General features: G+C 40.4%; 1 protein-coding gene across 5 annotated transcripts in view; it reads right to left on the bottom strand.

The window, feature by feature from the left end:
* ripor3 (RIPOR family member 3) overlaps positions 1-16,178 on the bottom strand; it is a 79,838-nt gene that overhangs the window by 52,424 nt on the left and 11,236 nt on the right. For all 5 annotated transcript variants that reach the window (XM_049598525.1, XM_049598590.1, XM_049598444.1 and 2 more), the window contains one exon: positions 267-351. The gene's annotated coding sequence lies outside the window, so the exon portion shown is untranslated. The remainder of the gene's footprint in view (positions 1-266; positions 352-16,178) is intronic.

The following is a 16,178-nucleotide window of genomic DNA, read 5'->3' as shown; positions in this document are numbered from 1 at the left end:
TATATTCATCAATAAACAGCAGAGTGTGGAGTTATGTGAGCGATTTGTCCATGATAACTTCGGATCATCGTCCAGATGTGGATTACACTTAAAATCCAGGCTGTTTATCAGGAACAACTTTCATCAGAGCAGAAGCCTCCAGACACACAGAGATTCATTTTGAACTGAAGAGTAGTGTTATCAGGAGTGTTAGAAAATCACTGTCCCCCAACACTGACTCTGCTCTTAGAGGTTCACAGGAAACCAGCCAGAAATAAGGTTCTTACTTTTGTGTTGTTTTTGGTCTGATGGAAGCTGTGACGTTGTCGGGGCTCAGATCCTGGTGGCGTCACTTCATCTTCACGAAACACACTGAAATAGTAAAGATAATTGGTTGGTTTTTGTCGTTGAAAAAACTTGTACAATTACAACAAAAAGAAAACCATGTAAATTTCCCCAGCAAACATTGAGACGTTGAATGCCCGTTGTTTGAACATCTAGTGAAGACATCCCATTATGGTTCAAAACTGGTTTCAAAATGAGAGTTGCGTCGATTTCCATGTCATCTGGCTGTCAGCAGGACGTCGTTCCTGAGTGTCTTCGCTACGACCAAATACAACATTTATAATACCAAATGATAAACTGAGGTTAACCCCCTCAAACGCAGATCTCCTGGATGAAAGTCCTGTGCTTTAACCATTCATCTACCTCAACTTGCTATTCATATGGACTTTGTCGCTCTTTATACTTCGTCACCTGACTTTCTGGCAAAGGTCCTGAAGGCTGTTTCTGCCAAGGATGACCAAAGACAGTTTGGATAAAAACTTTTGGCTCTTACAAACACCACAGGCTTAAAACGATGAGAAAGGAATATCATCTCAACGTCACCATCTGGCCAACTGCCTCAAAACTGCGCTGCAGTTTTTGGCATCCAGTTTTTGGCCAGGGACACAATGTCACTGTATGACCAATGTATGCTGGGTCAAAGCACTCGTGACGGGTGAAATGCACCCCTAACCAGATGCCAAGGAGATAACCTCTGAGTGCTTCTGTGTAGAAGACTCCTTTGGATCCAGCAGTACACAGATCTCGCAGGAACAGACTGTTTTATATTTGTTGCAGGTAGGAGAGAACGGTCAAAAAAATCGTGGGGGTCCAGGATAAATTAAAATAAAGATGGAGATGTCAACAAATGAAGTGGAAAAGAAGATAAAAGCAGGATATCAAAATACAAAAGTCAGAGGTTTGGAGGAATATCTCAGGAATATTAGAGTTAATATTAATTATAACACTGAGTCCCAGAGACACCAGAATAACTGTAATTATGAATTTAATTTTAATGTTATTTTGCAACTCAATACCAACAGGTATACATATCTTTATTAATACCACAGTAAAATGATGTGTTTTCCCTGCAGGACGGAGAAGACTCAGTCTATTATAATCTATTGTGCGGGCATGTGTGGTCAGAATGTTTGCGGGTGGGTAATAGGTGGGAATAAATAACACACTCTGCAGGAGTGGGCAGTAATGGTCAGAAATCTAGTGGCAGCAGGCAGGAGTGTGATTAGGGAAACAGTCCTGGGCAGATATTTGTTGCAAAATTGGCCACTTTGAATGCAAATGAACCACACTGCAAAAAACAGTTCACAAAGATAGGTGCTAATAGACACACGGTCACAGTAAAATTATGTACATCTTTAGAGAGTTGGTGGAAATTGAAGCGCATTTGTAAGTGGTATCAGGCCAAGACTTTCCAGTGGTCATGGCCAGTGCTTGAAGTGGGCTGGTACTCACTGTTCGTGTTTCCCCCTTATTCATGCGTAGAGCCCCAATTGTTGGTTAGGGGTAGGGCTGAGGGTTTTGGTGAGGTTTAGGTAGGGGGAACACATATCAACATGTGTTTTCAAGGTGGGATTATGCCACCAAAACTGGGCATTTAAGCCAATTTTCAAACCATAATCAAGTAATTTTTGTGCCTAAACCTAATCACACGTTCACCACAGCGTTATTCAAATGTAGAAACGTAAAATTTCAACGTATTTGATGCATAATAACGTACAAATTTAACCGTAGCCACCATTTGTAGGAGCTTACAATACCAACATTTATTCTGCTAATTGGATTGACACAGAATGGATCAATACAATGACTGTAAGGACGATCACGATAGCAAAGTTATAAATCGACTATAAAGTAGATGTGAGTCTGTTTACATCCTCTGCTGTCTTTTTCCCAACAGAGAGTCTGATCTAAATCCAATATGGATGCCGTGTGTCTCTCAACACGCTTTTCTATCTGTCTCAGTCTGAAGAAACGTTCATTCATGATCTATCTCTCTCTATCTGAGTCTTTCTACAGCTTTTTTATTTTCACAGCTGAGAGGAGACAAAGAGGGAATCCCTGCTTTTCATCCCTCTTCATCCATCTCCCATTGGCCTCTGTGTGTTTCTGTCTCTGTCTCTGTGGAGAAAAAGACAGATAAAGAGACATCACTCTGTCTGTGCAGGTCTCTCCATTACTCTGTCTTCCTCTCCCCTAATATGTCTCTCTCATGTGAGCGACATGAGGAGGAGGAAATAGAGAGGAAGAGGAGGAGGAGAGAAGTTCTGGGTTTGTAATCATACCAACTCTCCACGGTCTTCCCCTCGATTAGCCCTGCTGTCAACACCACTTAAACTGAGCCCTAAACATACCGAACACACACACGTGCACACACTGTTCTCCAATCGTTACTGTATCGTCCATCTTCCTTTCCCTGTATGTATGCAGCCACGTCGCCAGAAGAAAATGTGCCACGGATGCTTTACATTTGTACTTTCCATACATATCATATCAATGCTTCTAAAGTGACGTCGTATTTGAGCTCACTTTGTCATCGGAAAGTGGGGGAGATGATGGATAGCGTGACACCTACGTTGCCAAGTTGCAGACCACTGCTTGAGACCAACAAACAACAAAACCAGTTGTTTTTTAGCGAGTCATCTCCATGTTTTAAGCGGCTTTTTAGCCACCAAACGTGCGTGTTTTTAGCGACCTGCCGCTGTGTTTCCACCTCGGACAGTGGCACAAAAAGGAGTTGCCCTTTAACGAGACATCACTGCTTTTTCAACTGGGTATTTCAAGCCAAAACATGAACCATAACCAAGTGGTTTTTGTGCTTTAACCTAACTACACGTTAACCACACATTGAAACATAAAGAAATGAAAGTTTTGACATATCTGCCACATAATGATATACACATGTAATAGATCCCTGCCTTGCAGAAAATGTACAATGTCAACATTTATTCTGTCCATTAAGTTGATGCATGCACACTATATGGTTAAAAAGAAGCGTTTTTTATTTACACACGTCTTCGTTGAGCAGAGTGTATGCAGTGGATTACATTTTCTGCTTCAGTATATTGTAAGAAATGTATTTTATGTAGTTAACAAGTTTAAGATGTTTAATACAGTTGTGTTAGTACAGTACAGGTGTGTGTGATGGCATCAGAATACATGTTAGGATTATCAGCTGTTTGTCTGTAGTTTGACCTCTTCATCTTAGTTCTGATCTTATTTGATTTGTCGGTCTACTGATGCTTCCAGCAGGAGGCAAATTGGAATAAAAGCTGTAGCAGTATCATATAAAACCTAGATGAGCTGTTAGTTTGGAGGCTCAGAGAGAAGCTGGTTGGAAACCTACTCCACCAGGAACTGAGAAAACCTCCTGAGAATTTGTCACAACGTGCAACTGCACAATTGATCTCATAATGAGCTTTCCGCCCTGCAGAGGATACACTAACTTTACTTTAAAAAAGTTCTTTAAAGAGTTTAGAAAAGCTGTTGTTTTTGTGGTAATTGTCGGAGTAACTGAAGTCTGGATTCAGATTTATGATCTAATACTTCACATGAATCGCTGGCTGTGGATTCAAAACGCTTCTCTGTGAATCACATCAGTCAACGGGGAATGAAGTGATTGGTTCGGTTGTTAAGTTTAGATATGCTGCTGTGAGTTATCAGAAAGAACCGAATCCAACACAAATGCACACACACTTCTGAAAAAGACAGGCCTGAATCACATAAACTATATTAACAGTTATATTATAAAATGATGCAGTTATTAAATTCAGATTTGTATTATTATTTAATTTCCTAGAAAAGAAACATTTAAGTGATCAAGCATGCGCAGAGAGTGTGGATATTCCAAAACTAAGAGCCAACAGCGGTGCTTTGAGCCAGGTGTTAAGATCATTTTTTCCAATTTTTCCAACAAATGAATTTTTTAAAGAACATTTTTGGGGCTTTTGCCTTTATCGGACAAGGCAGGTTAAGTGTGAGAGGGTAAGAGAAGGAGATGACATGCAGCAAAGGGCTGTTGGCTGTAATGGAACCCATGGCTGCTGTGGCAAGGACATTGCTGTCGTTCATGGGACGCCCACTTTACCAACTGAGCTACTGGGTACTCCCAAATGAATATTTTCAATCAAAACCACTTATGTCAGCAACATGTTGGCATTGATGAAAAGTCACAGGATCAGCTAAATCATGGGCCCAGATGTTCAGAAGTAATTTCGGACATCAGATTGGGTCAAATCTTGAAAGTAGGTTGTCTAAAAGAAAAGGATTCTGAAGTCGGATTAGATCGCATCATCCAGTTTTGGTTTTGATTTGGATCAAACTGAATATGTGTTGTTTATCCTGATCCCAGCAGAAGCATAGATTTAGGGTGGATTTTTAGAAAACTTTTCAATTGGTCAAACATATATATACATTTTGTTATATTTTAATGGCTGGGTGAGTGTTTCCATTTGAATAACGTGGAAACGAATGCAGATGGAGTCGACCTTTAAAGAAGTATTTCATTGCTGGAAAGACGGTCTTTTTATAAAACTCGTCTGTCTCCGCAGCAGAAAGACACCGCAGAAAATACTTTTAATATTGGTGTTACATAACCAGAGAAAACAGAGTAAAAGGGGCCATGACATTTGCTTAATGCACTGTGCCACATCAGAAACAGTATGGCACCCACTTCCTGTTCACAAATTATAGCATTACAGTTTAACAGTGCATTGAAACATGTTCCTAAAGACATTTGAGGCAAGAAATACACAATACAGTAACAGAATCTTGGTTTTTATGTGTATTATATTCGAGAGAAAGAGATCTGTTACTATCGTCTTTGTGTTTATGGCTGCTGGCAAACAAAAATGCCTCAGAGCTGGCTAACTAAGAGTGCTGCTTAAAATTTCACTTTTAAGGATTGAAAATGGTTTCATTAGTCTGTTAATGGACACAGCTGGTGCTTCCCTCGTGATTGGGTTTCAAACCTGTAGGTTAAATATGAACGCTTCCCTATGTTCCTATGTCCCTTCCCACAGTTTGATGGATTCAGCAGAAGATAAGGAATGATGCACTTTACAAATCTTTATGGTACCAGAGGGTCCTACAGCTGTTAATGCAGTTCAGGAAAGTTACTGCTTGAAAGTTACTTACAGGATCTAATTAGATTCTCAGTTACACTGAGACTAATCTTGTTTCTGCAAAAACATGTTGATTTTATTTAAGTCTTATATAAATCACTTTAAATAAGAACTTCTTTTACTTTTATTTGTCAGTACAACAAGACACGGCTGCACTTTGTGTGGTCACCTCCTTCTATTTACGGTTGCACTGAGACTTGTCCTGCCTGAAACAACAAGCTGAATCTGGCGTCTATGATTTGTGCTTCTGTTTGGTCCATAGTAAGAGATCGTTGGACATGTTTTCTTGCTGTAATGCCCCCTGAGGCTCAGCTATTTCAACTACACGGGGATGTAAAACGCATGTTTAGGACATTAAGTTCTGTATAAACGTGGCGTCTTTTTGTAACGTGAGCGGGGAGATGTGTTTAAGTCTGCATACAAAAGTGTGTTTTGGGTTTGTGAAGGTCTAATGAAAGGAGAGATGTTTCATTTAGAAGTGTGGTAGGAAAGGCAGCTATTCTTCAACCTGCAATAACTGATTTTTGTCCACAATTTGTCCACAGAATTTCGACGACTTTGGAGTGAGACTGTGTTGGCAGCAACACGATCACTGAGTCCATCTTGCCTCTCTTTTAGCTCTGTTTTTGGTCTCCACCAACTCCTGGGGAAATATCTGTCCCTTCAGCTGCTAAATGCTCCACTAAGTTCACCAAGTAGTCTCCAACTGTGTCTGACTTTCACAGACTGTATAAGATAATGGATATAGCCCCCATGAAGTCACCCATTGGTTTCAGGACAAGAGAGGTGGAGCTAACCCTCATGCTAGTTGCTAGCTTGGTTTGTGTATTTACAGCTATGGTTAACTGTGATAATGCTAATTCTAATTTTATTTCTGCCAGCACAGTGGCTTAAAACTATTAAAACAAATGTACCTTACCAAACTGATGATCCGACTTAGAGGGTTTTTTAATACAGACGCACGCTCAGCAGGACGTCTTTAGATGTCCAAAACCCCCATACAGTTGTCATGAATTAGCTATACAGACCAAAACAGGGGTTTTTGTACTGGGCTGTAAACATGTTTATTTCTGCTGTAGTTGGGCATTTTAACATGGAGTCTGTGGGGTTTGACTCGCTTTTGGAACCAGCCTCAAGTGGCCATGAGAGGAATTGCAGTTTTTGGCAGTTGTCTTCATTTTTCAGTCCTGGAGGTTGCTGCTTTGTGGCTTTTTACATCTCTTTCTCTGAAAACAACACAATAAGAGAGGTGAGAGTGAAGCAAAACAGTCAAGTTGTGGGCCAGACTGATGAACAATGAGCTGAAACTGACTATAAAGCTTTGTAAAGCCGAGGGAAGCTGCAGATTTAGGTGGTAGTTCTCTGTAGGCTTATCACTATGAACGCCTTTTCATGTTCACATTGTTTTTATTATTATAAAAACATTATTTATAGCTGGTTTAACTCTTAAAATATCTTAAGAATTATAATAGAAATCATCAGAATATGGTTATATAGGAATGTGGTGATTTACTGTTCGTTAAACCAGTTCAAGACTGTTTGTACCTTTGTTTTTTTCCGACGGTTTTCTTGTATGATGTAAGGGAGCTTGTCCCTGGGAAAAGTCTCCTAAACCGCAGGAAGTTGTGCAGTTTACATCTCTGGTTTGTTTGGAATAAACAGAAGAATTACAGTAGGTATTTGGTGTGGACAGAAATAGAACTTGTGCCACCAGCAAAAACTGAAAACATCACAGGAATGAGAGCTTAAAAGAAGGAACATCATAACATGTGTTTTTAAACTGCATTCAAATAAAGTATCAGAGAGTGTAAATATCCACCTGCCAATTTACTGTGAATTTATTCTAACCTTGTTTTTTTCTGTTTCAAAAGTCTCCTCTCTCTCTCTCTCTCTCTCTCTCTCTCTTTCTCTCTCTCTCACACACACACACACACACACACACACACACACACATCACGTAAAGAAAATAATAAAGATCACAGTGTGAAACTGTTTGTGTGTAAGTGTGTGTTGTATTTGTTACCCAGTGGCCCTGTGGGGAGTGAGGCCAGTGGGTTCAATCCAGCACAGAACACACACACACACACACACACACACACACACATACAGTATCTGCTGACCCAAGTGGTACCTTCACTTCTCTGGTTGATACCTCTGTGTTCAGTCTGTTTAGTGCAGCGATGTGGAGCTCCATCGCTGCACAGCAGGCAGAGCTGATCTCTCCGTTCAGCTGAGAGAAGCTCGAGCTTTTACTTAATTGGTTGTTATGTAATTTGATTACAGTGTCAGCTGGAGTTTGCTGAACTGCATTCATTAAAACAGCAACTTACACAAAGTTCATATAAACAAATGTTTTGTAAACATTGCAGTGATTCAACCTGCAGTTTAGCCAGTCTCTTAAAGTAGTGATGACATTTACACTGAATCCGGCCACTGCTTTGTGTGGTCCATTATCTCGGCTAATTGATGACAAACTTTGGTATAAAATGTAGACATTATTGACTGTCTGCCAAATAACAGTCAGGGTTGTAGCACCAACTACTTCATGATTTCGGGAGTGAGAATGAGGAGACTGCCAACGAACTGCTAACATTTTTTTTGCTGCTGTACGTTTAGAGACAAATCCCAATGCAAGGGTGGACTAAACCATCTTCTGTCCTTTAAAGCTTCAGCAGCTTTCCCTATCAGTCTGGAGGTCAGTTTCACAGGTGGGATAAACCCGTAAAAAATGTCACTGATGTCTGTCGAAGCTTGCACACATGCACATGGAGGTGATTTTTGAAAGAAATTGTGGATTCGGGAGTTCCTTACTTTATATTCAGACCTAAAGTATAAAAGTGACCTGCTCTCTCAACTTCCTTTAACCCCTGTGTCTGAATAATGCTGCTTTAATTTCTGCATTTCTGTCCCATGGCCAGCATACTTTGCTTTGCATCAGTGTAGCCGGCACCCTTATGGAGCAGACACCTGATATCTGAAAATGAGGAGAATGCATATATGTGGCGCAGCATGCAGGGCTTCACAAAGACAAGGTCTCCCTGTAGCTCAGCAGGCTAAGGTTTGGAAAATCTGGCTCAAAACTTGCACTACTGCCCAGAGTTAAAAACGTTTGTACTCGTGTTAAAGCACTGAAGATAGAAACATCTGCAAAATGTCACAAGATTGAATCCAGATCGTCTTTCATATTTTACTGTAGCATTTTGCAACTTGTTCTTCTTGTTATCAGGCCACTTGGAAGAGGAATATGATTGATGTTTGTTTTTTTACCTTGCATGACTCACTCTGATAGGAATAGTCGGCTGAATTCCTAAAATATAAATGCGAAGCTACGTACTGTTTTTCCTTTCACATGATTGACTTCACTTGGCATAATGTGGGCCATTGAAAGGGCCCTGTGGGGTTAGCTCAGCCAATCTGGAATTTCATCCAAGTGTGAAATGGAAATTCTTGTTCTGCCTCCCGAGGCCACGAGCATTTTACTCAGACAAACGACACTTGCAGGGGGCATCCCGACTCAGTGATGGCTCAGCCGGTTAGAGAGAAAATCTGCCCGAAAACACGTCACTTGTTCGTTTAACCTGAGACAGGTCAGTTGTGATTTGTTGTCCTGCACAGAGCTGGAAAAAAGAATCTCTCACTTCAGCAGGTTCCTTTCTCCTCAGCAGGTAGAGCAAAAACCAGATGCTTTGGGAAAACCGTGGTTACGACCAGGACTCTGCTGCTGAGAGCACTGAAAACCTGTTTCTTCTGGCACTCCAACAAATCCAACAGTGATCCAGCAGCATAATGAGGAGAGAGTGGATGTGTAACGGTGAAGTGGTTCTCTTGAAATTAACATATCACTCTGTTGGAGTTGCTGGAACAAAAAAAAACACCTGCAGTTGAACAGCAGCGTCACAGACTGATGCTTCTCCCCTCACAGGTGATCTCTGGCTGAGTACAGACAGAGCAGACAGACAAGTTGTTTTTTTTTTTTATCAAGTAACTCAAAGAATTAATGCTAATTGGCACCAGCTAACATGATCTGCTGTCTGCCTCTTTTTAACCACTGGAAGGCACAGCCAGCGCCGGCTTTAGAGTCCTGACCCACCATGCTGACTGTGCGACTGTGTGCTGGGACGGCAGCAGCTCAGTCCATAGGGACTTGGCTTGGAAACCGAGTCTGTTTAAGTCCCCGTATGGACCAAGTGTGGAGCATAGACTGGTAGCTGGAGAGGTGCCAGTTTGCCTCCTGGGCACTGCCGAGCTGCCCTTGACCAAGCACTGAACCCACAACTGCTCGGGGCGCCTGTCCAAGGGCAGCCCCCTCACTCTGGCATCCCTCCATTTTGTGCATATATAGGTCCTGTTGTGCAAAAATGTGTATTTTGGGCCTGTGTGTGTATATGGAAAAAAATTGAATTTCCCCTCAGGGATTAATTTCATTTATCTTCTTCCTCTGCATCTGTTGGTCAATATCAAGCTGTTGGTGAGCGTCTGTCTCTAGTTTTTTGGGTGTGTCCTGCACTGTTGGCAATAGTTAGTCCTTGTCTGCCTTTTACTGGCCCATTCAGCGTGTTGAATCAGCGTCAGAGACAGTGGCATTTCAGCTCAGTGCATGAGAAGGAAAACAGACGTGAGGAAAGCAAACAAATGACTAAAGTCAAGAGAGAGTGAGAATGAAACAAACTTGTTATATTCAGTAAGATCATCTTTTAGCTATTGAACTGTATTTAGCAGAAACGGTTAATAGAATAGAAAATTTATTGTCATTGCTCCAAAAAAACAAAACAAAAAACAAACAATGAACATAATAATTGTTTGTGTTATTGTTCACTAGTGCACGGTAAATATTATTTTCTCTTTCAATATCTGGTTGTATTGTTAATTTGCTTTCTGGCTAACGAGTCTGTCCTGTTGGTCTTCTGGTTTCCCCCTTTGAATGACAAATACAGACCACCACCTGCTGCTATGGAGAATTATTTCCTCTCCCGCAGGTGCAGAACATATGTGCTAGTATGCCGTTGGCTGTCGTCTTTGTGGTGTGTTTTAGCTCAACTTTTTGGTCAAGACACAGGTGACGTAAGGCGACGCAATAGTCAGCATTCTTTCACCAGTTCTTTGATTGGTTTGGTGTATCTCGGCCTTAAGTTGAGATTGAGAGGTAACCTCCAGGGCTGAAAAGTGAAGCCCTGTGTTGTGCCAAAAACTGCAATTCCTTGAATAGCCACTTGAGGCTGGCTCCAAAAGCAAGTCAGTTGTCAAAGACCCCCATGTTAAAATATCCATCTTTACAGCAGAAAAAACATGTTTACAGCCTGGTACAAAAAAATAGTTGTGGTCTCAATAACTAATTTCCCTGTTCATGGCAACTGTACGGAAGGTGTTATGCACAGCTAAGGGTGGGGCCACCACCCAGATCGTATCTTTGGGCTCTCAGTCAGATCCACCCCTCGCTTCTTCACAGCTCCACCCTCTTATCCAAATTTGGTCACTCCTTTCTCCAATAATTTAAGATGCCCACCGTCCAAAATACCAAACTTGAGGTTTTAGATTTGGAGTCTACAAACCAGTGGGTGACGTCTTTGTGGCTAGGTTAATTAATTAAACCAGGTTTATCAAGTTATAAGAATAGATTTGCATTAAATAAACACAAGAATCCCTTAAAATCTGAGAATTTGACAGATGTTTTTACTCTGCAAGGGTATGCATTATAATGTCAACCCTTCGGCAAGACAAGGATGTTGATGTTGAACAATTGTGCAACTCTGGATTGCATCCAGTGACATTGTCTTCCACATCCAACGTTGAATGTTTTGGCAAAAAAAAGGTTGTTTTGTTGAGATTTGTTGTAAACTGTGCGGCCTGCAGTCAACAAACTGTGGATGTTAATGCCACTGGATACTGGGCTGTAAAAATGAGAGAACTCGCTCTTGCAACAGGCCCCAGTTCAGTGTAGGGGTGTTGTGTTAGACTGCCACAGAGGAGAACTTTATCTTCTATCAGCAGTAAACAGGGTAGAAGCTCAGACAGGGGTCCAGGCCACATGCTGAGAAATGATAAAACACAAACATGCATCTAGACATACCCACACACATGCATATACATACCACAAAGGGGGAAGGCAGATATTTTAAGCACATTGTTGATGTTAGACAGTGTGGTGAATTCCACTGTAACATTTGGGTCCATAAAAAGCTTTCAGAGTAAATTAGAGTGACTCGAAATGCATCTAAAAACAAATATTATTCTTAAATTTTGGATCAAGCGGCTGTAGTTTTTATGTTATTAATAATAAATCAAGTGACAGTGTTCAAACAATGTGACATATGTGAAATGTGTCTCTGATAGTGGTGAACCTCCAGAGAATGATCAGCTGAATCTACAGTTCTCATCAGCTTTACAGAGCGTTATAGTCGTCATTTATCTGTCCAGCCCACAACTTTACTGTCCTGGTTCGCTCTCACCGCTCTCATTGCATCGCTTACAGAAAAAAAAAAACTGTAAAAAGCCACTGTGCGCTACCTGCTCAGCAGAAAACAGCAGACAGGGAACGTAATGGAGAAATTAAAGAGGCAGATATTTTCCTTGGGAGATGGTAGAGACCAAAAACAGAGCTAAAAGAGAGTGAATATTGGACTTTGTTAGGGGGACACAAACACAAAAGCTGCATTTCTTCCAAAGATTTGGGGTATAATCCCCTTAGAACCATATGGACTTGTACCTAAATCCGAGATCTGTTTTGCATTTTCACCGCAGACAGTACTCTGAAACCACATTTTCACCAAAATATGTAGGTATAGTCCCTTGTCAACTGTACATAATCCATACAGACATGTACCTTGCATTGCAGAAAGTACTCTGAAGCCACGTTTCCACCAAAAATCTTTAGGTATAGTACCTTTTCAACCAAGATCCAAGGTTTCTTTTCTCCAAGTGAGGAAATCTAATATATCCAGTTCACAACAGCCGGTTGAAATTCATTTACATTTTTCAAATGTTTGAAGATTCAATCATCACTGAAGAGTATGTCTTGCAAGAGAGTCAATAAAATCAAATGGAATGGTCAGAGTAGACATATTGACATTTAAGGTGTGTTGATAGATTCACGTCATCAACTCATACATTGAGTATCATGCAAGAAAACATTCCACCTTAAGAGTTGCTGGTCGCTGCCGGTGGTAGCCTTTGAGCGGTACAGTGAGTTAAATGATATTCTTCTCAGTCTCTAGCTGCTGACTGTTTACTGGTGAAGATGAAAACTCATACACATACATGGACATATAGCCGTTACAGGGTAAATAAAAAATGTTGGGATGGCTATATTGGTCCCATCCACAACTTTTCACAATTGAAACGCAAAATAACTGGCACCCCTGAACACACACTTCTGACCTGTCAGGGGTCAGAACGTGGGTTTGACCTCTGACCCTGGCTGGTTGTCTGTTAAAGGCGGTGGAGTGTTGCAGCGTCAGTGTGTCGTGTCAGATTAGACTCTAGGGGCCTGTAGATCTGTGTGGAGCCTGGATGAACTCTCCAGAGTTTGACCTCAAAGTGTGGACTGAGGGTTGACTCTGTGGCCTATGTGTGAGGTCCTGTCATCCATGCCACGTGTGTGTGTGCGCTTGTGTGTGTAAGAATAGGAAGTTTCCGCACCGCAAATGCACGTTTTTGCTGTTTTTTGATTAAACTGAGTGATGTGATTTTTCCTTCTTGTAAACGATCCTCCCTCTTATTTGGAAAAATCCAAGTGGCCACATCTCAGAGTTCACTTTAACAGTAAGTAAGAATCAAACTTTGCTTATTATCGTTTAGCGTAAGGCCTGCATAAATCAAATACCTGAGTGCAATGCTGCCTTTAACATCTTTCACAATGTGTCTGTCGTGCAAGTTGACATAAAAAATTGATGATGGAAAAAAGACATGTTGTGCAGCACTAACTTAAAGGTAAAGTGTAACTAACTGCTCTAAGTGATGGATTATCCTGTGTATCTCAGGCAAGTTTCTTTAAGTGCTCTCAGACCTAGAGTTGTCTCCTTTGGTCTGAATCAGGGACTCATGTTGTTCCAAAGTTGTATAATTGCCTAGAGTTGGTTTGTGTTCTCACGGCAGCATTTACAAGTGGACCAGATCAAATGCCTTGTGTGAGAAAGCTGCTCTTGATTGGTCAGAATTTCCATGTGGGAAAAATCCAGGAAGTAAAGCAAATGTTGAAGAAGAGTACACTTGCAAGATAAATGTGACACTTTCTAATGTCACAATGGAGGGACAACTACGCAGGTTGATTTTAGCGCTGCTCATCGTGGACTATATTGCTGTCATTGTTCATTTTAGTCAAACCATACAGTTTGAAAACGAGGTTCGCTTTGAAAAGCAGCATTTCAAAGTTCACAAAATTTTTATTTCATTTGTTATATCATGCTTAGAGAATAATGAAGGCATTTCACTTGGAGCTCGCGTCACTTCTTCTACATTATACACAAATATCTAAAACGGATTTATGACAGCAATAACACCTGAAGTGCTGTGCTGCACTGCGACTCAAAGTGTGCTTTGTTCAGCATCGTACATATAATCACAGAAAGCCCTCATGGGTTATGCAGTTACACAGGTGTTACCAAAATAAATTCGCTGTCGTAAGAGTTTTCTGTAAATTAGTGCACGAATAAACGAGGGAAAACAAGAGAAATCACTGACTACAGCTGCTTCTTGATTTGCAAAGGAGAAACTATTCTCACTCAAAAAAAAAATCTCAAAATGTCTCACTGGGCTTTTTGGAAACTACCCTGGAAAGTTTAACTATTTAAGACTCTAAAACTAAGAGGAGCTTCAGAAAAATGTGCAATATGTAGACCAACATAAAGTAGTTAAAGTGTCTAAAACTATACAAGACAGTTTGATTAGAAAACCTGTATTTTTAAGGCTTATTTATATTCTCAAAACATCTTTGGCTGGTAAAATAATAAATGTGGTAATCAAAAGATAATATGTGTTCTCCTGCGCTGAAGTTTATTGGATAGTTAATTTTTTAAGAGGTTAAAGAGGCAGAGTTATGTGGCTGAGCTCCATGTTTGTTAAATTGGACCCCTGGGGAGTGTGATTTACTGAATGAGCTGTCAGGTCCATGTGACGGTTCTGTTAAACCAATATTTTCTCTGTCTTTACAAAGAGACAGTCGCTTTCATAAGACCCACATTATAAGAAAAATTTAGGGGCTTAATTCTGGAGTGGGACAGAAAACTCATAGACAGTGCTCACATCTTTCTTCTGTCTTCTATTTTAATTAAATAAATACCTTAAAGTTAAAGTCCTTCATTCAAAATCCTTTTAAATTAAAGGCACATGAGTATTATCAGCAGCACTTAAAGTATCCAAAGTATTCGTCCTGCAGTAAAATGTCCCCTGTTACTCATATACTACTCTGTCTGACATTATTAGGTTATTAATACTGATGCATCAATGTTAGAGCAGCATGTCACAGCTGTAGCTGCTCGAGGTGGAGCTAACTTTACTGAACTTCATATACAGTTAGTTTATTCTAGTGATTCCCAGCCGAGGGGTCGGGCCCCTCCAAAGGGTCACCAGTTAAATCTGAGGGGTCGTGAGATGATTAATGGGAGAGGAGAGAAGAAGAAACAAAATTCTGATACGTAAATTTGTCGTCATTATTTTGACTTTTTGTGAAATATTGGATGATTTTACCTCCTCAAGTCTCAAACAGTGATTTAAATGAAAGCATGTGAGAAGTTTTAGAGGGGAAATATTTCAACACTGAGACATCTGAGGCAGGACAAAGAGCCCCAGCAGGACTCTGCTTTCAAGGTACACAAGCAAACAACAACTGGATTAGTTTTGAAAACTTAACTGCATTTCATGAGCTTTTATTATCGTGTGTTCTTTTTTTTTTATAATCTTAATCTGTGTAGTGTTGTCAGATGAATGTACTGGATTAAAAGTACAATATTTGGGAACATAATGGAGTATAAAGTAGCAAAAAATGAAAATACGTAAGTACAGGTGCTTCAGAATTGTACTGAATAAGTACTTGAGTAAATGCATTTAAGCTAAGTTCACACTGAGCGACTGTCAGAGTCGTTAGTTTGCTATATTTTCCCTACTACATAACTTGCTGTCTTGACATTTGGAGTCTTGAGGTTGTTGTGGTTTTCACACTACATGACTGAGCGGTGACAGCAGGCCCCCGGGAACACGGCTCAGTCTTGCTTCCAGTTTTTCCCAGTGGCCACTTGGGATAATGCAGTGCACGGACATTAGGCTGCCATTATAAAAGTGACGTCTGTAAAACTGTTGACAGGACACCTCAGACTGCAATCAGTTATGACTCTTTATGTTATGACTTTTTAATCCATTGAGGTTTTATATTTATAAAACTTTCCTCAAGCTGAGAAAAGCGTATTAAATAATCTGTGGCATCATCACTATGTAACATTCATACTTTTATCTTTTACATATTATATTGTTCTTGGTTTCACTGTGCAGGATTTACACTTTTTTAAAAAAAATTTAATTGTATTTGTTTTTATTTTGTTGTAAAGCACTTTGGGCTACACCTCCCTGTATGAAAGGTGCTATATAAATAAAGTTTATTATTATTATTGTTCATGAGCTGAGTGGGAACTCTTAGGCAGGGCCAGTGGGAGAAACACTACCGTGAATCTCAGTGAGCGTCATGCCGCAGGAGTAAACCCAGGGACTAGAAACATTATTGGCATATTCTCCAGGTGAGCAACTCCA

Source organism: Epinephelus fuscoguttatus, linkage group LG1, assembly GCF_011397635.1.
Source record: "Epinephelus fuscoguttatus linkage group LG1, E.fuscoguttatus.final_Chr_v1".
Lineage (NCBI taxonomy): Eukaryota > Metazoa > Chordata > Actinopteri > Perciformes > Serranidae > Epinephelus > Epinephelus fuscoguttatus.
The sequence above is the reverse complement of the archived record's forward strand: the minus strand, read 5'-3'. Positions and strand labels throughout refer to the sequence as shown.